Raw genomic sequence first — 22,414 nt, forward strand, 5'->3', positions numbered from 1 at the left:
GGAGAGCCTAGTAGTTGACACTTCAGGACTGCATTGTCATCGTGTCCAGGTGCAGGTCCTTTATCGGATCTGGATACAGCCTGGATCCGGCGGACTGCGGTAAACCTCGGGATAAAGAGAGAGACTAATATTAGCGTAGACGCCATCCTTCTTATGATGTAACGAGTACATCAGGATTTATGGGAAGTGTTCCCGGTTCCGGCTGACCTTAACTATGCAGCCTAACATTGAATTATAGAAGTCTATAATGTATTATGTGAATGCTAGGTCAAAGAGATGTGTTTTTAGTCTAGATTTGAACTGACAGAGTGTGTCTGCTTCCCAGACAATGTTAGGAAGACTGTTCCAAATTTTTGGTGCTAAATAGGAAAAGGATCTACCGCCAGCAGTCGATTTTGATATTCTAGGCAGGGCCCTCGCTAGTGGGGTGAAAGGTGGTGACAATTATAGGGGCCCGCGCTGCCCAGGGGGCCCCACAAAATCCAGCAGTTATATAGGCCCCTGTTGTATGAATAATTCTAATATTTATATTAGTTGTATGCCTGAGATTTAAATGAAAACCACAAAAACATGCAATTTAGTTAAATATTTTTTCCAAATATACTCTTACGTCCCTATAAATGGTTTAGTCCGATCTGAAGTATTTATTAATTATTCAGTCAGTGACAAACATCAGATGGACCCAATAAAATTGTAAGTCCCACCCCAGCTCGTGAATAGAACCAATCAGAGTTGAGGCGGCAGTGCCTGAAGTTAATGATGAACTTGGTGGAAGAGCAGGAGATTGACTGAAAAAATGTCGGGGAAAAGAAAACATAAATCAGGGTATCAGAAACGCCATGAACAGAATGAGAGGGAGGCCAGGAGAGTTGTTGTATCCCAGTCGATCAAGACGTTAAAGACAGGTTGTATTGTTATTTCACTGGGAATAAGAAAACTACCGTCTACAGCCTGCCGGGTACTGTCACTTTTCATTATCGGTGCGCACCACAATCGACCAAATGATTACGTGGTCACGATTCCTGTCTTTTTACACTATTGTAAATAGAGTGAAAAAATTGACACGAGTCATGACGTATTGCATTATGCAGCTGACCTGCCGGCTGATGATGTATTTATTACATCAATAAAACACAAATACACACTGCACTTGAATGAATACATTTTAGCTTTATTTAATAATATTATCTTTATTAAAAAATAAGACAATAAATGACTTTATTTTTTAAATTTGACTGCATTCTTGTCAATTTATAAATGTTTACTTTTTGATTTGACTTTTTGACTTTTTTTATTATTATTTAACAATTTCTTTTTATTAGTTGTAATTTTTATATAAATGTAACTTTTAAAATAAAGGTTTTACAACAACATCACCTTCTTCTGCTATATGTGGGCCTCCATGCTCATCTATTGTACAGTATATGATATTGGTGGAGGGTGGTGGGGGCCGAATCCTCTAGCTACAGCCCTGAGGTATTATCAACTGGCCAGAATTTTGAGATCACAATAGACGTGATCGATTTGTGATCGATTACTGTTTGTTTTACCATAGTTTTCAGACAAATATCATGATTAAATGGTGGATAACAATGTACCTATAATGTACAAGAAAAACATACCACTCTGAAACGTCCTGTGAAATCCGTGCTTGCAAAGTCAAGTCAAGTCAAGTCAAGTCACATTTATTTATATAGTGCTTTTTACAATACAGATTGTTTCAAAGCAGCTTTACAGAGATAACAGGAAAATAATGCAAAAAAGTTTGTTTCCAGAAGAAAATAGCATTACAGTCCAGCTTAAGTAAGTTCAGTGATGTCCCCAACTAAGCAAGACAGGCCAATGGCAACAACGGTGGAAAAAGGCAACAGTAGCAAGGAACCCAAACTCCATCCGGTGACAGAATGGAGAAAAAAACGGGGGGGGGGGGGGGGGGCCAGTTCTCCTCTGGCCAATGAACGAACATTGTATAATTATGATTCAGGCAGCATTGGTCCGTGCATGAAAACCATTCTGGAACGGGAAAATAAACATACAACAAAAATGACAGCGGTGAGAAAACAGCTGCTAAGAAAGCATCTGATCATAGCGATGTGGAAATGTTTGCACCAACTCTGCAATTCACAGACATCATAACAACAGATGAGGTAATTGAAATTATACTGTTATGATAGCTTGATTATAAAGTATTTTTGAGACTATAGACTATATAGATCTGGCTATAGTTTGGCTATAGTTAGAATGAATCCCTTCTTTGCATTGACATTACAGTACAGAATGGCTCTTTCAGCATTATCCTGAACATTGGAAGTCGGGGAAGGTATTGTTTTTTAAGTTTAGTTACAAGCTGTTCAAACTCTGGCAATAAATAAAAAACAATTAATACATGAAAATTCTTACATGTAGCCCTCTGTAAGACTCGCTTATAGATTTATAATCTATTTGTTTTTATCTATAATCTATTTCTGCACCCCAATTTAAATATTAACATACAGTGTGTTTAATATACAGTTAAGGACAATTGTTAGATTGTATTTATGCCGCCTCCGAATAGACTGCAAAATTAAAAGTCAGAAGTCACTAAAAATACTATGTATATATTTATAATTTTTATAATCCATGAATTATATGAATTCATGGATTATATGAAATTTAATCATAGAAATTTTAGTTAGTTTAGATCCTTACTAAAAGTGTATTTGCGCCCGAAAGCCAAAAAGGGCGTACGGCAAAAAATATTCAGGCTTATAAAACTGTTAAGGTTTTAGGTTAAAGCTGTTATAAAAATTCCCTTTATAAATCCCAGTCAGCCGAAGGTTGTGTGCACATATGTCTACACCCCGTCTCCTCCCCGAAATAACCATATATGGAGCTTACAATGCTTAGTTTTACTATGCATATTCTCATCTGCATATTATTTGCATATGCATATTCATCCACGTGATACTATGTTTAAAGGTACAAGACATTAGGAAAATATGAGATACGGATGTGCCGTCACATTATGTTGCTAAATATAATTTACTGTAGTAGCCTATCCTTGCCTTTTTTTTTAAATAAATAAATCATATAGTATAAAATACATTTCTGAGAAAGTTTTTCTCAATCTTTTCCACTGGCCAAATAGTATTTTTAATTGCTTTAAAACAGATAGGCATTATTGTGTATTATTGATCACTATTTGCGCGAAAATATTTTCTTAGACCATGAGTTCTGCTATATCATGCGCTAAGCAATCAAACATTAAAAACATTAAAACACAGCAAGCCACAGGAAAAGTGTTCAAAAGCATTGCATCCACTACAAATATTTCTATTTATTAGAATAAATAAAATGTTGTAACTTGTTTGAATGATTTCATGTAATTTAAGTGCTTAACTCTATTAATGAGAATGGCAAATTTAATCTAAATGTGTATATCAGATGTAAAACATAGTTTAAATCATTATTTTATTTATTTAAACTGTTATTGTGAACATGCTCTGTATTTATGATTAGGACTCATAATGAAGATTTAAAGTGGTTTTTCTGCCGTCAGTCCCTCAGCTCACCATTGGTGTCGCCAAACTGCACAACTTATGCGAACAATCACAAAAACAAAATCACAACTTATGCGTCGGAAGTGGCGTACGCCTCTTTCGGGGCCTGTTTTGTGCTTACGCAACTGTTATAAATGAGGCCACAGACCTTGTGCCGTCAGAAGGTCTGGCTTTGCAAGACTAGGACCCACACATACCACAGGGTGAGCACCCCCTGCTGGCCTCACTAACACCTTTACCAGCAGCAAACTGGTTTTCCCAGAAGGTTTCCCATCCAGGTACTGACCAGGCTCAACCCTGCTTAGCCTCAGTGGGAAACCAGTCTTTGGCTACAGGGTGATATGGCTGTGGGCAAACAGGGGGCAAACAGTGGGCAAACAATGGGCAAAAATCATTCATTTGCTCATGGAGAGATACCAGCACTCATTTTAATTTGCTCATACACTAATGAGTGTATGAGCAAATTAAAATGAGTGCTGGTATCTCTCCATGAGCAAATGAATGATTTTTGCCCATTGTAACTACAGATAGTTTCTGAAATAACATTTATGCTTAACAAATCACTTTGCAGTTGCTATTTCTCAGTTGCTATGTTCATATCAAAGACCTGCGTCTCTGTATGACCCAACAGATAATTAGTTTTTTTCCCTGTCCTGCTGTGTGAATGAATATGTCAGACTGATAAGGGAACCTCATTTTGTGTCTGGACGCTTGGGAACAAATATCTTGGAGCAAATAGTTTTGGAGGGAAAACCCCCTGAGACAAATAAACATCCTTCAATGTTTGAATTGTGTCCTCCAGGAACTCCTTGGGGCTAAAGAAAGCTTTTTTTTCAGTGATACAATTTAATTTGAATGTAATTCACCTCACAAATAATCCTTCCAAATAGTCAAGGTTTGAAATGAGTCAATGATTCTTTTCTTTTATTTAGTCAGTTCAGTTGTATGGTAGATGTTGGAGGTATAATTTCCCAAAGCTAAACTCCTGTTGTAGTCTTCAGACCCAAGTTTCCATGCATCCATTCTGTGCCCCAGATTTCATGACTCAAAATATCTGAAAACACATGTCGAATTTAATATATATATATTAAAGTTAACAGATTTAAATGTTTTTATATTTCAAGGGTAAATGGAATAACAATAAATTAAATATATGATATAAAATGTTCAGGCTTGTGGCCTTCTCTAAAGACAAACTATGATATTATGTGAAATAACATAATATCATATAAACTGACATATTTCATATTTTTAAAAAAAGTTTTGAGGTAAATGAGATTCTCAGTTGGATGTGGTTCTTGGTTCTGTCAGAGTCACTCAAGGACATTAACCTCTCTGGTGTGATGTTACCCTAGGGGTTTTTTGCTGTATGTTTTGGATCAATGTCTCAGTGCACTCATGAATTACAGCACGCTTTCCTCCAGGGTTTCAGCTCCTTCTCTTTTTTTAAATTTTCCAGAAGAATCCCCAAAAGACAATGCTGTCACCACGAAAATTCACTGTAGGGATAGAGCTCTGTCTAGGTTGTGCTCAATGTTTTGCCTAAACGTATTGCTGAACATATTGCTTGCTTTCCATACTGAGTCAATAGAAGAGATGTTTTGAAGAATGGTCATGCTGCTGTTGTCCATGTAATTACAATGAATGGGTTCGAAATCTTAAAAGAAAATCACTATAAATGTCTCACAAAAGTCCAAATGACTTGTGTGCTATATTCAAAATCTCTTGAAGAAATCCAATTGCTTTGTGTGAGGGAAAAAAAGAGTTTCTGGAGGTCTCTTGAAATGCCTTCAGTCCAGTTGTAAAATTTGGTAAAATGTTAAACATACTGTTCGTAGTTTAATTGAAAGTGTTTTATCCATCTCTTTATAATGTAATTTATGTTTTATGTGTTCTAGGTTTGTCAAACATACCGGTACTACTACCGGTACCAGTTGGTACTAAAACTGCAGACAGAGCGAGAATGGCAGGGGAACAGACAACAAGTGGCAAGTATATTTCAGGTTTGTCAGTACAGTTCTATGTACCGCTTGCCTTAATAATTCAGTGAGATTTAACTGTGTTGCTGCTTTGTCCTTAAATAGCATATGAATAAAGCTGAAATACAATGCATTCCTTTATGCCAAAAGGTCAACTTCTGAACTGAAGTCAATTCACAATCACATACTTATGCAAGCAAGCGCTTCTGTTTCTCCCCTCATTGTACTGTAAAGTTTTCTCACCGGTGATTCGGTGAATGACACATGATGTAATCCAATAATCCAATCCTGGTCGTCTTGCTTCTGGTCTGTGTGTGTTCATGTGTTTTGCAGGAGGCGTTTTGCAGGGAGGGTGGGATCGTATGCTTTCAATGCTAGAAGGCTAAAGTTACTATTTCCCAGATCACCTATATTGCACTATTAAGACAGCTTTTTTTATATATATTGTAACAGGATTTTTCGAGAGAATGTAGAATTTAATGAGCTTGCTTTTTAGAGATTAACATTTTAGTGATTATAAAAGGAGGGCTATTCTCTTGCTTTCTCTTTATTAACCGATAACAATCTGAATGCAACTTTTTCATAATGTTAAGTACACTGAAAGTTTCTGGATTGATAACTGTTTTTAAATGGGTGATTGAATCGGTAACTGCATGATTGACAGTGGTAACCAACGGACGAAAAAAAAAGTACTTAATTCTTTTTAAAGTTTAAAGTACTTTTTTTTTTTAAGTTCTAAATTCAGCAGTTTTTGCTCTGGTACCAAAACTGGTACCAAGAACAACTCTGTAACAGACCACTGAAATGTTGGTACTGTGACAACAACAATAAAAACTGTTCTCTTGGGCTTAAAGCTTCTGGAATAATCTGGTGGAAACATGGTCATATGAATTTATTGCATGTATTGGGGGTGAATTAAGGGTGATTGGGACATAAGGTCAAATGGGACAGTATAGCTATATAGAGTTTATTTTCTCGCCTGGTGAGTGAAAAAAAATAAAAAATTAAGCCCAAGCTGTGAGAGCACATAATCAAAATTGCATGCCCTCATTGGTGTGATATCATGTAGGTGGGCGGGGCAAACATCAAACAGGAAATTGACCCTGCCAGAGCCATAGAGAGAGAAGAGTTGCGACACTCTTTGATCTAGCCGCCACGCGGTCACGTGGTTCATGTCTCTCTACAAAGTTCCAAACAAATCCGCGTTGCCAATGATTTAAAGCGGGGCAGACAGCAGCAGCTATATTTGCAGCAATTATCGGTAAATATTGACGCATAATGTACATTGATTATTACGTTGACACTTAAATGACTTGCATACAATATCATTTATTTTCTGGGGAGTAGCAGAAACACAGCATTAATACATTTTTGTGTTTAATTTTGGAAGGAAATCGGGTGCTCCCATAACGTAGAATACATTTACACCAACAACCATTTGCAGCAGATTTCTGTAATGATGGAGAGACGGCATTAACGTTAGCAGTGTGGTCAGTTGAAATTAAACTGGAGAAATGGTTAATGAGTGGAATAACTATGTTCATAACATTAACGTTACTGTTAACGGGATTCATTTCAGTGTACATTTACATGTAAACATACTGTACACAGTACATCGTATGCATGTATATGTGTGTGTGTTCTGATGAATGGTTTGAAAGGATCTATGGGTACATTAGCCATACTAAAATGAATCCTTTAACAGTAACGTTAATGTTATGGATCGTATTTAGGAACATAGTTATTTCATTCAGTAACCATCTCTCCAGTTACACACACACACACACACACACACACACACGTGTATATGTTTGTATATAATAATAATAATAAAATAAAAATAATATATATACAGTATATATATATATATACAAACCACTATTGTTATTCAAATGGATATTCTTACACAACAACAGAAGAAGCTGGATGATTATTTTGCTCATCCAACAAATTATATTTTTATTGCATTATACTGTATAAGCTCAGCCATAAATTCTGCTTTTCTATAATGTTCAGGATTTTTTTTATACTGTCATAGAGGTGTACATTCATTTACACGTTTTAGCATTGAGATCTTATTTGTGGGGGTGTTGCTGTACTTATTTGCTTTATATCCAGATGCATTTCTAATATTCTGACCACGTCATGTATGTAAATAGGGTTGACTAAAAAACAAATTCTGAATACAATGTAGTGCAACATCACATTTAACTATGACCTCAGTCACCTCAGTATTGAATTTACACATTTCTGACTGGTAGCTAACGTTAGTGAAGTGTTGGTCACGTAAGCTTGCCGCAATTAACTATTCTCTTCCAATAAACATTAACTAAAGTTGGCTACATAAATTACAACTACTGACTAGATTCATGAGAGGATGACTATTGCGTTCAAATGTCAAAAATACTGTAATTTCATCAACTTACCAGCGAGCGTACTTCGGAAACAATGAAAATGAATGGGGTTCAGCGATGGAACTATCAGTGTTTGGAACTATCGGCTGCTCCCATAGACAGTATAAGAAGTGGACAGAGCCATCTCATTGGAACTCAATTGAGACAAGTGAAGCCCATTTTTAGTGATTTTTTAGGACTTCCGTTCCTGACGCGCAGACTCAAACCGACTCAAACAGAGCTTGACGACGTAGATGTGACGTGAGCAACCCGTCTGTCTTCTAGTGGCTGTGGCATGAGAAATCTGAATCATTCCCTTCCGAAACTTGCAGAGACGGAGAGTGTGAGTAGGAGGTGTCCATGAGCTTGGAGCAGGAGAAACTTTTGCTAGGTATTCTGTTTAATTATTTTGTAATTTTGCCTCCACGTCTCCCCGATTGCCCGCGAGCTTCTCCTCCCGTCCATACGGTAATCTCTCTACTGTGCGACAGAGAGTCGCGTGGTTATGACGCAATCGTTAGCCTACTTTTACAAAAACTGCTTCTACGGGGCCTTAACATAAGCTACAAGGTAATGGAGCATTTTATACATTGTCGTGTTTCTTTAGAAATAAATAATGGACAAATGGAGTCTTCAAAAGCCTCAGATGTAAAGTTATTCGCTGTTAAAGTGACGCCAAAATGAATGGGAGTCAATGGAATGCTAACAGCAGGTGAAGTTCTGCTACAAGATGGTGGCACGCGGCTGGCTTCAACTTCCGGTCGACTTCCTTCCCGCTTGGCTGCTCCCACTGATCTATATAATGATTGGATAGCTCATGACGTTCTAAACTGCCAGTAGGCAGTGAAGCCACCGGAAGTGTTCGAGCGGCCATCTTACGATTCCCTACCAGCAGAGGGCTCCAACGCCCGTTATACAGAGATTGGTAGCTCCGACGGCACTTTTAAGATGACCCGCTGTGCAGTAAACATGTGTAAAACGACGTTCACAAAAGGATGTAGAAAAACTGCCAACAGGTTGTAATTCAAGCCCTATAAGTAATAATTTATATGCAAAATTGTCGCTATGCCCGTGTTGTTTTTTCCGAGGCAAGAGTAATGCTGCTTCTTCAAAAAACAACGATAAAACAGTCAACAGTAGCCTATAAGAAACCTCAGGGTAGCAATAATCACAATTACGGTAAGTGTCCAATAGCGACACCATTTGACAGCTTCAAAAGAGCTTCGTGCAGACTCCGTTTACCGTTACATTAACCCATACAATTTGTATTATGCATTTCCTGAACATGTACTTGCTAATCAAACACTTTATATGAACAAACTACTAATCTATAAAACACAATCGGTCTTCCGACCTATGTTGATATGCGCGAGGGAGAGAGAGCATACAGCGCTCGTGTTGTTTGAAGGCGGTGAGAGTGCGCGCGCAGCCGGTGTTGTGCCGAATTTCGACCCCCTGCCAAATTATTACCCCCCTCGTTGAAGTCAGTACCTGATTGCCTAATCCTAACCCCACCCCTAATCCTAACCCCTCCCCTAATCCTAACCCCTCCCCCACAACTAATCCTAAACCTACCAATACTAGGGGGGGTAATAATTTGGCAGGAGTCAAAATTCGGCACGACACCGGGGCTCTCTGTCTCTCTCTCTCTGCTTGTTCTTATGCGCCCTGTCCACTGATCTAAATAATTCGTTGTTACGACGACTTATTTGTTCCCCCGTTTTAATAAATCGTGGACACGTTGAACTAATTCCCTCCCTCATTTTGATTTAACGAATTACAACGTGGCCACAAGATAACGTGCTGAGGTATTATTAATTCGTGGCCACGAAACAATATTCACCTGAATATTCACCAATTCACAAAAATATAGGTCTTTAGCATTCACTATTTAATTAATATTATCTAACTGTTTTTCTTACCTGTGAAGATAGCTCTTCAGTGAAGGCCGACTAGTGTTCTCGTACAGCTTTTTATTCCTTTTGCAAAGAAATTGCCGTTTTTTAATAAGCAGGAAAAATTTCCCGACTTTAAACAAATACCCATTTAAATGCTTAGGATGTTTGCGTTGTGAGAATATACAGGGAGACTTTAGATTTAAAAACTGTGTCTCGTTAGGCAATGTTTTCTCAGTCAAATCATAAAATTTCCTATTGATTCAATAGAACGCGTGAGCTCACTAGGGAATACCAATATGGCGGCGCGGTGGCTTCAATGTTTATGACGTCATGAGCTATCCAGTCATTCTATATAGATCAGTGGCTGCTCCACGACACGCGTTACTTCCGCATTCCAAAGTTTGCATGGCAGTCTATGGGAGTGTCTTAACTCTGTTTTTCAACGGCTCTGGACCCTGCTAAGCATAAGGTGATGAAAATTGCATGAGCTTTACACTGTAAAAAAAGAATACGCTATATCTAATCAATAAAATTGTGGCAACAGATTACAAGCAATATTATTAATTAAATTTAACAAATTAGAATTGAGTAGTAATTAATCAAATTAATTCCTTAAAAGTTAACCATTTAAAATGAGTAAAATTTGCAACAATTTTTTTTAAACAATTTTTTTTTTATTGCCAACATTGAAGACACCTGATGTTAACAAGCAGAATCACTGAAGGAGAAAACCTTAATTTTAAGTCACCATTATGGTGATTAGTGTTTGTTTTAGTTGGGCTCTTGACCTTAAATCATTGACTTTAGATTTTGTTTGGCTGCTCTACCTGAGTTATAACAGCCAGATGAACAAAGAGAAAAGGTGATCTGATGGTGTTGGTTATGTTTTAACATAATCATTATTTCACAATCATTTGACCTGAATCTCTAAACTCATATATATCCCAATTTACTTGGGAACCTAATTTACCAATTTAGGTTTACTTTATTCATTATAGCAGCACTGCTTGTTTTAATAACAAGGTCATAAAATTATCATAGCTAATATATTGCTCAAACCTTTGATGGAAACATGAATGTGATGTATAGCTGCAGCTAAATGTGTTAATATCATGTTTCTATTTTCAGAATTAGGTGGTTTTTATTTTGTCCCATCCACCCAAACACAATTTGGGAGAATGGAACAGCATGATTTTGGGACAGTGCTTAAAGGCTATGCTAATTAAGAAAATTATTAACATTGCAATAGAGAACCATTGTGTATGCTCTGTATGCTCTAAACTGGTGCTTCTCATTCTCTTAATTTGTACAAACCATGAAAGTTACACATTTTTACTCATTTTGCAATATATGAACTATGACAATTTACTAATTACTAATTAACTTTGACCTTTTAATACATTCCTAACTACATACATACATACATCTTCCGCTTATCCGGGGCCAGGTCGCGGGGACAGCAGTTTAAGCAGAGATGCCCAGACTTCCCTCTCCCCAGACACTTCCTCCAGCTCTTCCAGGGGGACATCGAGGCGTTCCCAGGCCAGCCGGGAGACATAATCCCTCCAGCGTGTCCTAGGTCTTCCCCGGGGCCTCCTCCCGGTGGGACATGCCCGGAACACCTCCCTGGGAAGGCGTCCAGGAGACATCCGGAACAGATGCCCAAGCCACCTCAGCTGGCCCCTCTCGATGTGGAGGAGCAGCGACTCTACTCTGTGCTCCTCCCGAGTGACCGAGCTCCTCACCCTATCTCGAGGGGATTGCCCAGCCACCCTGCGGAGAAAGCTCATTTCGGCCGCCTGTATCCGGGATCTTGTCCTCTCGGTCATGACCATAGACTGTAAAAAATATGGACAAAGCGTCTGTGACGTCACCCATAGACTTTCTGAAGAACGGGTTTGAAGCCGTTTATGGGGTGTATGGGCGGCGTCATCTTGGAAAATCTTGGGAAATCCTAACCCCGCCCACCTTCTAACGCAGCGCACGTCACTCAGCTCGCCTGCTACTCCGGTTATCTCTGTGTATATTTCAGGCAACGAAATATGTTATAAAACACCATACTAACTCTTTTCGTTTTTATTTAAAGAAATCTTAAACATTATAGCCACACAAATGTGGTTCAGGCAACGCATATTGATTATATTCAACTGCACATAACGTTTGCCTATTTATGAAAAAAAAAAAAATATATATATATATATATATATAAAACACAAACCTGCCTCTTTTCATTTTAAATATAATATAAAAATATTAAACATTTTATGGTCCAGGCAATATGTGCATTTGTACTAAACAACAGATTTTGCAGTAAACAACATTATCATCTTCGTTGTATTAAAATTTAAAATGACAAAAACTCAACCAAGTCTCTTTTTGTTAAATTTCAGTTTTATCAATGTTAGCCATTATAAAAGTATAAGTAAAAGGTATAAGAAGCTATACAAATAAAGCAAACAATTCAGTCAAACATACAAAGTCAGCGCGAGTCTAACCATACATCGGTAAAGTATAGCTTATAAAGTTATGAAACTTCCCCTCAGCCAAAACGATTGCCCAGGGAAAAAAATATAGATTCACGAGACCAAAAATCGCCCATTAGATATACACAAGATGAATTATATCTCATGTTTAACCACTACAGAGACGCCAGAGTCAGCGGCACTGGCGGCAAACCTCAGAACGTCAAGCCGATGAAAGACTGCTCCAGGCGGGGTACATCGCGCCGAGCACCCGGTCATCGCTGGATCAACTGGATAAAATTTTCATAAATCTTTAAATAAACCACAGATTTGAGCTTTAAACAACTACATTCTCGCCTGAAAAACTCTTAAAACTACATTTCATGATACAGAAACAGTAGTATTATATGTCAACTGTATTAAAAAATGGCGCGTCTTATGTTGTCATTCTCCGTGGCACTGCCTTGTCAGCTGTCAATCAAGCTGTCAATCAAAGTTAACCACGCCCTTATTGTCATATATTTTATAACTAAATACGATCTAAACTAACGAGTTAGAAAAAAATTCACCCCCCTCACAGTTGTCAGGCACTCGGAACCTATCGAAAAATACAATAAAAGTCCATGGGACCAACTTGTAAAAACATGAATTTATGCTGTGAAAACGGACATTTTAACATGGGGGCTATGGACATTTGCTCCCTTTTGGGACCTGCCCCTAGCGGATTTTCGATGTATTGCAGTTTTTCGCACTTCCGGGTAGGCTTCATTTTTCAGATCAGAATGTTGCCGCTTGGTCATGACCCACAGCTCATGACCATAGGTGAAAGTAGAAACGTAGATTGACCGGTAAATCGAGAGCTTCGCCTTGCAGCTGAGCTCCTTATTCACCACGACAGACCAGTATATCGACCGCATTACTGCAGAAGCTGCACCAATCCGTCGGTCAATCTCCCGTTCCATCCTTCCCTCACTCGTGAACAAGACCCCAAGATACTTGAACTTGAAAAGGCTTCTGGCTGAATAGTTTTTTGGGGCACCAATCAATAGCCTTGACAAAATATTTGACAATGGATGGATCAACTCTGAGGTGTTTTTTGGACTGGAGAAAGCACCGTATAGGTCACCTGTCCAAAGAAGATCCCCGTCCACATGTGCTTCTGCTTGACGGACACAGCAGCCATGTGTTTAATATTGAGTTCCTTAATCTTATGAGAGAGACAACAATGTGCATGTCGTGTGCTTCCCTCCTCATACAACACACATTCTTCAACTAGCTGACAGGGGATTCTTCAAAAGCTTGAAACATCACTAGAACCTGGAGGGCCGGATCTACACCAGAGAGAATTGTGGAAGGAAGCTGCAGAGACAATTCTTCCTGCCACTGCTCTCAAATGTCTGGAAAAATGCAGCAACACCACAGAATACACAAGCAGACTTTAAAGTCCCCGTGAACCGGAAGTTGCAAACGACTTTTCTCCAGTGTTATGACGTATTTCCCAGTGAAAAGGAATATTGAACAGAGGGCAGGGTTTTACTCTAGCGCTCCTCCTCTCCATCTCTCGCTCATAGCAGACTAACGGTTTGAGGGGAGTGGTTAAGCGTTGCCCAAACCAATTCCTCAAACCTACGTCATCAGAGAAGGTCCTCCAATGCAGAGGGGAGGGGCATTTTCAGATTTTGATTAAAGATTACCATGGTAAAAAAAATTTTTTTTAAATATTTTCTTGCACGGATTAATTGTTCACCACAAGACTAGTAATATGCGCTAACAAAGTAAATAGGGTCAATTTTGATTTCATGGGGACTTTAAAGTCAGTGGGATCTACCCACTAGATCCCACCCCCATTGACCAAGCTCTTTTTTCTCCTAGTTTAACATAAGAACAGAATGCAGCACCTGAGGCCCCCAAGACCCCTCAGGATCCTCACTCAAGCCCCTCTCCAAGTCATAGGCCAAGTTCTCCTCCAAGCCCTCATCCAGGTAATGCTTCATCAAGCCCTCGTCAAACCTCTGTGCAGAGCACCCCACACTTTGTTGACCTGGTTAATATACCCATCCTTGAGCCCCAAGCTTCCACCTCACAAGCAACACACATTTTAAATATGTGCCAAGCAAGTCCAAAGGAAAAACAACAATCCAAAATGCCAAGAAGGAAGAGTCGTGTGTGTTTTGTTTGCAGCAATTTTAGGATAACCTAAAGAACAACCTAAAAAAGCTGAGGAATGTTATCTGTCAGTGGTGGTTTCATGACTCCTGTGGAGAAGATAATGGCATCATTGATGATGACACCTCCTTCTCCTGCAAGGACTGTCTGTTTGTTTGTTTTGTTTTGTTTTGTTTGTTTAATTTTTTTGTCCCCCTTGGGGAAAACTAGTTTTGCAGCAAAAGGTAACAGACATACAGACATACATTAAAAAACACAATACAAAATACACATTGCACACATCACACACATCGTACACATTTTCATATATATGAAAATATATATATATTAGGGTTGTATATTAGGGCTCTATATACATATATATATATTAGGGCTGTCAGTTAAACGCGTTATTAACGGCGTTAACGCAAACCCATTTTAACGGCGTCAATTTTTTTCGCGCGATTAATGCCTAGCAAACTTTGTCGTTTTTTTTTTTTTTTTTGACATGCTTTTGCAACAACTAGTAACGTTAGTACAACACCACCGGATCTAGCTAGACCGGAAACAAACCAACAGGCACGCCGCACATACTTGTTTGGGCTTGCGAGCCGGCCAAAGAGTGGACGAGAAGCCGCGTCTAGGACAACTTTAATCGCACATTGGACGCGTACTTTCTCAGTTTATGGCCAGCAATAAAAGGTGTTTGTACACTCATAGAGAATAATGTGTTCGAATTTTAAATACGAGGCGCTGCGCTTCGCTTCTCGTCCAGTGTGCCGACCCCCTTTAACATTACGTTTTGAGTGGATGAATGATGAGCGCGAGACGCCGAAATGGATGCCAATAAGATTCTGAATGGAAAGTTTAATTTAAAAAAAGTGGCCAAAATGGTTCAGTTGACAAGACCAAAGTGATCTGTGTGTTTTGTCGTTGTGAACTGAGCTATCATCGCAGCACGTCCAGTCTGAAATAGCCTACTACTTGATGGCCAAGCACACTGATTCGCTGATGCAAATTCTCCACCCCCTCGTCAATATTAGGACCTTGTCAGTATTTCTTTCACCCTTTTATTGATGGACAGTGTTACATTGTGTGAGAGATTATTTGCTCCAAGTGAGAATGTTAGTGTGAAATTGAACACTACAGTATGCCAATGTTGATTTCAAAAAGAAACATTTGCACAAAGCAAGCCGATCCACTTTTCCATGTTGATAAGAGCATTAAAATGAGAAAAAATAATGGGACAAAAAGAAATCAAGAGACATTTAGAATAGATAAAAATGTGCGATTAATTGCGATTAATCACGAGTTAACTATGACATTAATGCGATTAATCGCGATTAAATATTTTAATCGTTTGACAGCACTAATATATATATATATATATATATATATATATATATATATATATATATATAAAAACACAAAAATAGCTCCTATGAAGAGTTCAATAGACCAACAGCCACCGACACAAAAAAAAACTTAAATCGTTTTGTTCTACCACCTGGCACCCTAAACCAACGTCAAGGCAACAACTGAAATTCTTTAAAAAAATGTTTTCCTTAACTTTCTCTCTACGCAGCACTGACTTGTACACAGGTAACAGGTGAACTGTATTATGATCAGAGAAACCCAAAGGTGGGCCAGCAGTAGATTTCATCGCCTCCTTAATAGAGCCATAACAGAGTATCTTATTTCGTCTTGTCTTACAAGTAACATTGATAAAAAAGTACCGAATGACTTCTTTTGACTATGAAGGATTACAAATTTAAGAAATCTATTTCAGATATGCTTCCTAACATAAACATCACGGTGAAGAATACTGATTTTAGCATGTGAGGCATAGATGATGATATTTCAAAGAAGATTAAGTCAAGCAACCCAAGTGTCGGACATTAACCTTTGTATCCGGATTCCGGAACGGTGTCATGAGCCGCTTTCCGACCGGAGGAACCTTTTCACAGTTCCTAGAACTATTGGCTAAAGTACCCGTATGTTCCTGCGGTGCGAACACGCCGACTAGGAACGACTTTAGTTCTAGGAACTCCATTTGGAGGAACTAATTCAGAGTAGGGTCTAAACCAGCACTATAGGAACTGCCCGTGACGTTAGTGTACGCTGATGACCGAACGCACGCAAAACACCAGCACCCGCCATTTTTAAAACTGCTATAAACACACAGATTATAGCCTATATATTTACTCCAGAAACTAGATACAAACATGGAAAACAGTGATAGATGGGCCTCTAAACCTTTATGCTGAAGAGAAAATCCAACGCAACTTTGAGGGGACCAAGCCAAACATATGTATTTCTGCTCAGCTAGCAACACTGGACATCAACCACACGGCATAGGCTAATAACCTTTTTTTTCATATACTGTCTACTTTCTATAACAATTCTATCTAATAACATGTTAAACAGTACTGTTAGACAGATCGCTAACTAATGAACACAGAGAATGTGAGCATTGTTTGCTCTGTCGTTCTCAGCGCCGTCAAAATAAAGGTCCGTCGCGCCGTCAAAATAAAAGTCGCCGTGCTTGCGTCACTCCCTTACCCCTTCTACCAGTTCCTATGGCCACTTGGCCAGTGCGAACGCAAACAGCAAAACCGAGTTTGGGGGAGAGTAGTTCATAGAACTGTTTAGAAGTGGACAGTTCCTATAACTAAGTTCCTGTAACTACTTGGTCCGAAAGCGGCTATGGTCCCAAGTTAAGCTATGATCATGTGAAGGTATGGGTGATACTGTCAGGCTGATTGGATCATTTGAATGATAGTGTTATGCTGATTCTTGATTGAATCAAATCATCCCTCTGGTTTGTTTTGAGTTGTCTCCACCTCCAAAAGTCCCTCCTCCTTGTAAATGTATAAAAACTATACTGTATAGAACTCAGTTAGATTGTTGGACTGCAGCCACGCTCAATAAAGAAGAACTTCTGTTTGAACGCGATCCCAACATCTCCTGGTCTTCGATTCTGAGTTTCCAACAACTACAATTCTTAAAATCCCCAAGAATAAAAAAATTTGGAAAAAAGTTTGGTCTGATGGACTGGGGTAATTTTTGCTACAATTAAATGTGTTTGTTAAACAGTTTATTGGGGATGAGGGACAGTTCACCCAGGTTTTGATTCAGTTGACAAATGTTTTAATGAATTTTGGGTGGAAATAATTAAAGGTCCCGTTCTTCATGATCCCATGTTTCAAACTTTAGTTAGTGTGTAATGTTGTTGTTAGAGTAGATAATATCTGTAAAATTATAAAGCTCAAAGTTCAATGCCAAGCGAGATATTTTACTTAACAGAAGTCGCCTACAGTGAACGGCCGGTTTGGACTACATCCCTCTACTTCCTTCTTTAATGACGTCACTAGAACAGTTTTTTGACTAACCTCCGCCCACAGGAATACACTAAAAAAGGGGGCGTGGTCTTGTTGCGCTCCCACGGAGAAGAGGAAGAGTTGCGTTTGTAGAGTGTGTTTGTCGCCATGTCGTCAAGACGCTGTTATTTTTATCCCGGAGTCCAATCACCTTTGTTTGGCCTTCCCAGGGATGCTGTACTTAGAGATCAATGGTTACAATTTATGCGCATGCATCTCCACGTTATGGTAAGAGGCATGACCTTTCCGGGCAATGTGCGCTAAGCTGCTGTCGAATCACAACACAGGAACCGCTGGCACAATCAGAACTCGTTACGTATTTCTGAAGGAGGGACTTCATAGAACAAGGAAGTCATCAGCCCGTTCTTAGGACAGTGAAAACAGCGGTATACAGATAAGTAAATTGTGTGAAAAATACTGTGTTTTTTTACACACGAAACATGAACACATATTATATTGCACACTGTAAACACAATCAAAGCTTCAAAAACACACGAAAAACGGGACCTTTAAATCTGTTCAATGAAATGTGGGGTGTCAGGGTGCGGTGCAGGACGAAGATGATGAGTCAAAAGTTCCAACGCAAAACGTTTACTAGTAATATAATTCAAACAGGTACAGACAGACCAAAGGTTCACACACACCTAAATACAACAGAGAACAGACCAAGACTGACTGAACTGAAGGAACTTAAATACTAACACAGATGAATACTGATTAACAGACCACAGGTGATGTAGATGAAGATGATGATGATGATGATGATTAACTAAAACCAGGTGATACAGATGAAATGATAATGATGATGACACGTGACATGAAGACAGGCAGACAAGTCAAATGAAAACAAAGGCCCTGTCCCAAATGGCGCACTTCATGAGGACTTTCGGTCTCGTGGACTTAAATTGCGCGTGCTCGCTGAGTCTACGAGTCCGTAGGCCGTCCTATTCAGCATTTTAACGCTCTGAAGTGTGCTCAGCAGCGCCCCCTTTGTACCCTTGAAGCGGTCTTCCGCGAAGCCCGCATAGATGCAGGCTCCACACACTTTAACTACCCAGGAATCCTTGCAAAAGGCCAATCAGACAACGGATGGGAGGAGATTTCACTCACGGACAATTGTTGACATGGCTGAGAAGAAAATATTACATTTTGTATGACCTAGATGTACATTTTACCAGTTGTAACAGTTTATACAAACATTATGGTCACCGAGCAGTGGCTGATGTCTCAAACATAATAATAGTGCGATGAATAATACGATCGCATTATGATTAATTAATTAAATAGAACTGAATGTCAGGGCTTTACTGAGTCATATATAAACATAGTATGAATATTGAAACGTGTAAATTCATCTGAAACTCATGCACATTTTCATTATGTGTTAAAATTGTAATCTTAGTTCAAATGGAAAATTATATATTATTATGTACAACTGTATACATAATTTAAATAAGCATGATGTATCTATTGTCTAATGCCAAGGTGGCATGCATAATATCAAAATATAGAACTGTAAAATTAGGCTGTGTAGCTGACATGGAGATAAGACGTCGGAGTGCAAAAATGTGATTTCTCCTGTCCAACAACAACCAGACCGTTATTTCCGGCGTGACGATCGAGTCTGTCCCAAAAATACCTCTCAATGCGCCCTCGTGGACTCGCGCCAAGGGCCCTATAGGTCTGCACTACATGACGTCACCAAAGTGTGGACTCTGAGGAAGTCCACAAGTCTGGATTGTGCCATTTGGGACAGGGCCATACTAAACAGAACACACCTGTGACATGGGGGAAGAGAATTCACTGTAATGTATGAATTGTGGATGTATTTAAACATTGAGTAATAAAGTTGAACAGAAATAAACACAGAGTCATGAACAGAAAACGAAATCTTGCATATGAATTTATCTTGCGTAATAATTTACACTAGCTGAAATCAATAAGATAAGTGCTGTCCAAATCACCCAAAGGTTGTGTCCCAATCACCCAAATGTTTAAATAAAAACAGGTTTAAGTAAAAGGGTATGTCACACTTCCTTTCATTATTATATAACCTTGTTTGCCCCTCAAATGGATAGGTGACTTCAGTATTAAAGAAATTAATCATTTGTTGGGCTGTTTTTAATTTAACCTAAAAAAATAAAATAAAAAATAAAATAAAAACTGTCCCAATCACCATATTTCACCCCTATTTATCAAATACTCTTTTGCAGATGGAATCAAATTTCCTGACCAATCAGAACAGATGTTTATGCCATGGTTTCACTGACATTTTCAGGAAATGAAGGTAAATTAACACAAAACTTTTAATGTCTCTTTGTTTTACTAATGAATAACCTGATCAAGACAAAATAATACCCTAAAAAAAGAGTCTCTGTCTCGTAACAATTGTTTTTAACAGAGTTCAAATATTAAGTTTAATGGAGCCAATAAACTGAACCATAGATACTGATATATGAATGAGAAAGTTTGCTAAAACGATCAAGAACATTTTATAATGTCACTCAGAACAGAAATATCAGAAATATCAAAAAGGGAAAGTTCACATAACGTGGTTGTTAGTGCAGATCTTGGGGATTGTAAGTGCACTCTAATGGACATCAAGGTGAGCTCAGCAGAATCGTATACAGCTCTTCACTACACTGAGGTGTAATATTCCAATCAATATGTGTTTCTGTTACATTAAATATTTACACAGTGCACCCAACTTAGTATGACACTGAGCAAATCTGTTCAATGAAATGTGGGGGAATGGGAAAAGTGCATGGAATGGGAAAGCAGTGACATTGCTCAACATAGCACTCACCTTGTAAAGTGGTAATGCCCAGCTCATCATTACTGCTCCGTTCTGATCACAGGTCACTGACTCTGTCCAATCTCTCCTTAACCACTTGAAGAAGAGCTTGCTTAGACAAGGATATGTGATCTGAGAGTCTTTTTGCTCACATTCTGCTGATAGATGTTATGCTGATAAAATAATGAACAACAATAACACTATTAAAAATTTTAAGGAACAGCAGAAAAAGTGAAAAGAAACTAAAACCAAAAAATGACAAAACATCATAAAAGTATAATACAACTATAATAAAAGTAGCCCATATGACTCATGTACTACATTCAATGTCTCCTGAAGTTATATAATAGCTTTGAGTAAGAAACAGAACCCAATTTAACTATTTATTCACTGAAAATCTTCCTTTCTGTTGTAGCTCCCACATGTGGCTGTAACGTGTAAGCCGGGAGGAGGCAGCGAGAGAATCCAGATACTAGCACTAATAGACAAACAAACAAAATAATCCAAGAACAAGGGTAAAATCTAGTGATGTTAGCCATTACACTTAAGCTCAGAGGCGTATGTCAAAATAATGAAACTTTTTCAGTGAAGCGTTGTATCAATGCTTGATTTGTTCAATCAAAATCACATGACCAATGATGTCCGAAGCTTCGTTTCACACAGACACCCACGTGCCTGCTTCGTACTCTTATTATAAAATGCGCAACACAGGGCTTGCCCTCGTGGTTTGTTAAGGTGTATTGTGTTGCATTGAACTGTTTGTTGTAATGCGAGAGTTTATTGTTGCAGTATAAAATATTCCCATTCCACAGTGACGTCTGCATTTCTTAAAAGAAAGAAAATCATACAGGTTTGGAACAACTTGAGGGAGAGTAAATGATGACAGCATTTTCATTTTTGGGTGAACTATTCCTTTAAAGCAATGTCACTTTCATTTACATACATACTCCCACTGTTTCAAAGCACTGCACTGGTCCCAGTTCAAAACACTTGAAGCACTACCCTCTCCCCAAGCACCAGTAATTCTAAAGAAAACTTATTACAGTGAACATTAAGCACAAAGCTGCCATAAGCCTTGCGCATTTGGACTAGTACATTGTTGGTCTGTAGTACGCTAAGATTTACTATAATCGTGTGAAAGTGTGTGTGTGTACGTGTGTGTATTTGTGTGAATGCACCTGCATTCATTTACTTCCTCTATTCATGATTTTCATTTGTTAACTGATGCATGGAGGAGGTCCAGTCGGATGATTAAAGCCCTATTCGGACGGGACTAGTTTAACATGGAGAGGTGAGGTAAAGTAATAATTACCAGAGCTTCTCAGTGATTTATATATCCAGTATAGGTTGTTTGCGCATGTGATATCAGGAAGCAACATAATATGCACATGAGGACAGGAGGGTGACGGCGATGCGCAAATCGAGTTACCCCTCCCACTTCTGCTAGTTTTACTGAGATATCTTATCCCGTGCGAATTGGCCATTAATATTACAGACGTCCTGTGGTAAAATTACATTACCCCATCCACCCTTGTAAAGCTAATCCTATCCGAATAGGGCTTAAGTCAAATTTAATTTCTTAACAGCAGACAATCAAAAAATAAATGAAGAGTAAAATGAATTCATCCATAATCAGTTTCAAAAGTTTAATAAAGAAGTTGTTTGAGAGAAAAGACAGGCAACTCTTTGAAAAGACAGATTGCGAAGGAGCAAGGTCTGAGTCCAAAGGATAGACAGCCCTGTGATAATCAGCAACTACATAAGAGGAAGAATATTTGCTGTACTGGTCAAAGTTCTTCTTTCCTTTAACATTCAAACAGACGC

This window comes from Squalius cephalus, assembly GCF_949319135.1.
Source record: "Squalius cephalus genome assembly, chromosome: 4".
Lineage (NCBI taxonomy): Eukaryota > Metazoa > Chordata > Actinopteri > Cypriniformes > Leuciscidae > Squalius > Squalius cephalus.